Raw genomic sequence first — 3,796 nt, 5'->3', positions numbered from 1 at the left:
AATGGGCTGTAAAAAACAAAGTAGAAATTGAATGCTATTTAAACAGTCTGGATATTTATTTCACTAGAAGGCAGTGGTAGCATTGGTACACGGAAGTCCAGTGTCTTTTATGCTGTTTACACTCTCAAACGTCAAGTCCATTCGAAAATATTGTGGTAGTGAATATAAAACTGTGAATACTTTTGAAAATCTACCATTGAATGTATTTGATGTATTTTTATGGTCTGTTGTGATTTACAAGGCTACTAAAGGTACCATGGTATACTGCAGTAAAACTACATAAAGGAAACCAGAGTTGTTTTTAAAAGCAAAAGTAATTACATGTATTTCGGATGAAGACGTCCCAGTCTTCATCAGTAACATTGAAGTCAGCGTCCATGTTGAGAATGCACTTGTGTCTCAGAGCCCCTTTGAACAGCTGCAGTCCAAACAGAGCGATCACTAGCAATGCGAAGAGCATGAGAAGCAAGACTTCCAGCAGTTGTTTGGCTGATTTAAAAATAACACTAATGATGGTCTTCAGCCCTGGACAGAACAAGTGTGGCTAACATGAGTAGGTGACACAAAACAAACAAACAAACAAACAAACAAACAAACAAACTGGCATACAGAAGTAGAATAATAAAATACATCTTAATTCCATTGTTTAACCGTTGAATGACACTTTTTCATTTTTCAGTTAGCGTGCCCAATTATTTGAACCCCTGATTTACTCCCCAGTGCAGACTGTCCAATCATGTTTCCCCTCTCAGCAACAATTCTCCACACAGCTCAGGAGAAGTGAAGGTTCAGTGGGTGTCCTCCGCTCCCAATATCAAGCCAGTTAACCTCTTTACATCCAGGAACTCGAGAGAGGATGTCAGCAAGCTACCGGCCTCTGGAGGACAAAGGCCAGGCCTGCAGGTGTGCCGGTAAGGTCTGCTGTAGTGCGATGAGGAGAAGCAGTCTCTGTTGGTTTTGAACCTGTGGAAGCGCCAACTTCACACAACCAGGACAGGAGAAGCAGTCTCTGTTGGTTTTGAACCTGTGGAAGCGCCAACTTCACACAACCAGGACGCCAAGACACTTAGTTTTTTTACTTATGTAACAGCCAAGCACTTTTTAAATGAGAAAAACCTGTCCGGGAACATGTTAAAAGATCTGTCTTGTGAGGCAGGATTTCAATAATATTAATAGTGAGGGGTAGTTAAGCATTGTATGACATGTGACACAGAAATGGGCATTGCAGGGTTGAGCTCACCTGGAAGGATTGCTATCATCTTCAGCGCTCTGAAAGCTCTCAGAGCTGACAGTCCGGGTAGAAAAGGGAACGCCAGGGTCAGGTAGCTAAAACAGGAAAACTCAGGGATGTTATGCACAGGATTAGGACACAAAATAACAACCTCAAGGATACCTGCAGTGTATACTGAATGGATACAGAGCATTGCTGCAGCTCTCTTATAAAAAACATCAGTCATGAATGATACAACATGGCTTGGTTTTGCTCAAAAGTCATTTAAAAAGATGGTCCCAACTAGAAAATGTCATTCTGTCGTTTATTGTGTTTTGGTGTGTGTAACCCTAATAGTCTGTGTGGCGCTGTGTGTCCCCATTATTCAATTATTATTATTTATTTATTTATTATTCAATCGTACAATAACGAGGACATTTTTTTACAGTGGACAGCAGCAAAGTTCATACACAGTTAAATGAATTCAACATTTAGTTGGAAAACAAACAGCAACAAACAACCATGCCAACTCACGCTAGTAGGATTACTGTGAAGTCCAACCAGTTCCATGCATTTTTTAGGTATGCAAATTTGTGAAAGGCAAATCCTTGAGCCAGCACCTTAATAATCATTTCCACGGAGTATATGACTGTAAACAAGTAACTGGAAAATACAAGTCATTAATTAACATGAGCACTGAAATTGTACATATACACTAGGTACAAAAACAAAATCCTTAATAAATGATTGCATTTCTAAATGAGCTACATATCTAAAATAAAATGAACCAATAAGAATACGGCATACTCACTCTGCTCCTAAGAAATTCCTGTTTACTGCCAGCAGTAACATATTGATAAAGATGGTTAAAACAATGGTGAAATCAAACACTGTGATATCTGTTAAGGAGCTATTTCAGGTCAGTTGAAAGTCATAGTAAAAGCTGTTCTAATTTAAAAGTGATTATAGTGCACATTTGTTAAAGCTATAATACCTTTAGGGTCGCCACCTCTGAGCTACAAAAAAACGGGACCACTGAGCAGAAAGGGTTTTATTAGAAGTGTAAACTCTCTTTAGAATTCCTCTATTCATCCAATAGGAAGCAATGGTAATATCACTATTGTAGTATTGACAACCCATTCATATTGTGTGGTTATTGCAGTAGTATTGTATCCAGATTGATCTAGCTTGTGTTCAGTTTATGGTCCTGGCACTTAGTGTCCTGGGAAGGCACACTGAATTCCTTGGACACCATCCTCCAAACCGGGACGATCCAGGGGAACAGGGACAGGTGGCACCCCAACTACCTTATAAGCGCTTGATACTTTTATAGAAACAGAGTAAGTTGGGTTGTCCAACAACCATGTTCAATATTATACAAAAATATTATTTCTACAATGTGTGTGAAAACTAGGATTGGAAATATATGTGCTATATAATATTGCACCCAGGCTGTGCCATTGCACAGTATGAGCAGGGAATGGACAGGCAGTAGAAACAGAAGAACAGTAGAAATGTTTCAAACTGGGGAGGTCATTCGGCCCATCAGTCTTCCTAGTAGTTGTTTGATTTCGGATCTTAATGACTCCCAATGATTCACAGCGACAGCAGGGCTTGGTAATTCCATACACTCTGTTCTAGATATGTCTCCCATTTCATTTCCTACTGTGTCCTCCAGTCTGGGTTTTGTGCTGTGCTTCACTCATTAAGTACTACATTAGTTTTTCTTTGAACAAATCAGAACACCAGCTCTATTTATGCAATTTGATGCATTATATGTAGACATAATTATGGCAGTTAACAAAATTAGAGTAAGTTATCATAACAATACTGTTGAACAGAAAATTAAAATACAAGTAGATACCAGTTAAAAATGCTCCAAAAAATACAAAGTAGCCTGTCCTCGAATGAGGGCAATAGCATGGGTTCAAGCATTTGTAAGACGAATCAAGTTCCCCATTTTCCTACTTTGTTCTCGGCTAAATACATTGAGTTCTCTCAGCCTGACATTGTGGCAAATTTCTCTAAAAAAGTCAGTAATAATGGTCACATATTCCTTCACCTCAATGTAAACACTTTGCAGACTATTGACAGTGTTATGGCAGGTGTTCCTATTTTTTTGCCCATCCCTGTATGTATCTATATGTAGAATAGGGCTCTGGCTTAGACTATATGCAAAATATACTGTACAATAGCCCACATTGATTGTGCACAAGAGGTAGGCTCGCTTGCACAAGCTGTTACATACCTGACTGGTAAATATTCCTTTGCATGCATCAGTCTTGAGCTGTTAACTTGTGCCACACAATGCAGAAGCATTTCGAATGACTAAACACAGCTATACATACACATGCATTCAAAGTACACCCAATAAAGATGAAGCTGAAAGGATATTGGTGTGTCATTGCCAGTATTGCATATTTCCTGATGGGATGATTATAAGCCAGCAGGAACAGGGACTTGCTACAGCTGAATCTATACATGTATTGATCCTTAAACTTCATAGTCAGAAAACAGAAGGTCTGCAAGAAAACAAAAACACATATATTGTAGACAGACTCATGACAAGTTACTTTACCTCAGTGT

At 39.0% G+C, this 3,796-nt stretch overlaps 1 long non-coding RNA gene across 1 annotated transcript; it reads right to left on the bottom strand.

Annotated features, from left to right (window-relative positions):
- Window positions 1–1,239: 1,239 nt before the first annotated feature.
- LOC131696691 (uncharacterized) lies at window positions 1,240–2,429 on the bottom strand. Its single transcript, XR_009307502.1, has 3 exons — window positions 2,022–2,429; window positions 1,745–1,873; window positions 1,240–1,326 (listed from the first exon to the last, which is right to left on the bottom strand). It is a non-coding gene; the product is annotated as an uncharacterized LOC131696691 (long non-coding RNA).
- Window positions 2,430–3,796: the final 1,367 nt, after the last annotated feature.

Source organism: Acipenser ruthenus, chromosome 2 (genome assembly GCF_902713425.1).
Source record: "Acipenser ruthenus chromosome 2, fAciRut3.2 maternal haplotype, whole genome shotgun sequence".
In the NCBI taxonomy this organism is placed as follows: Eukaryota; Metazoa; Chordata; class Actinopteri; order Acipenseriformes; family Acipenseridae; genus Acipenser; species Acipenser ruthenus.
Note: the sequence above shows the minus strand (reverse complement) of the source record. Positions and strands in the feature narration are given on the sequence as shown.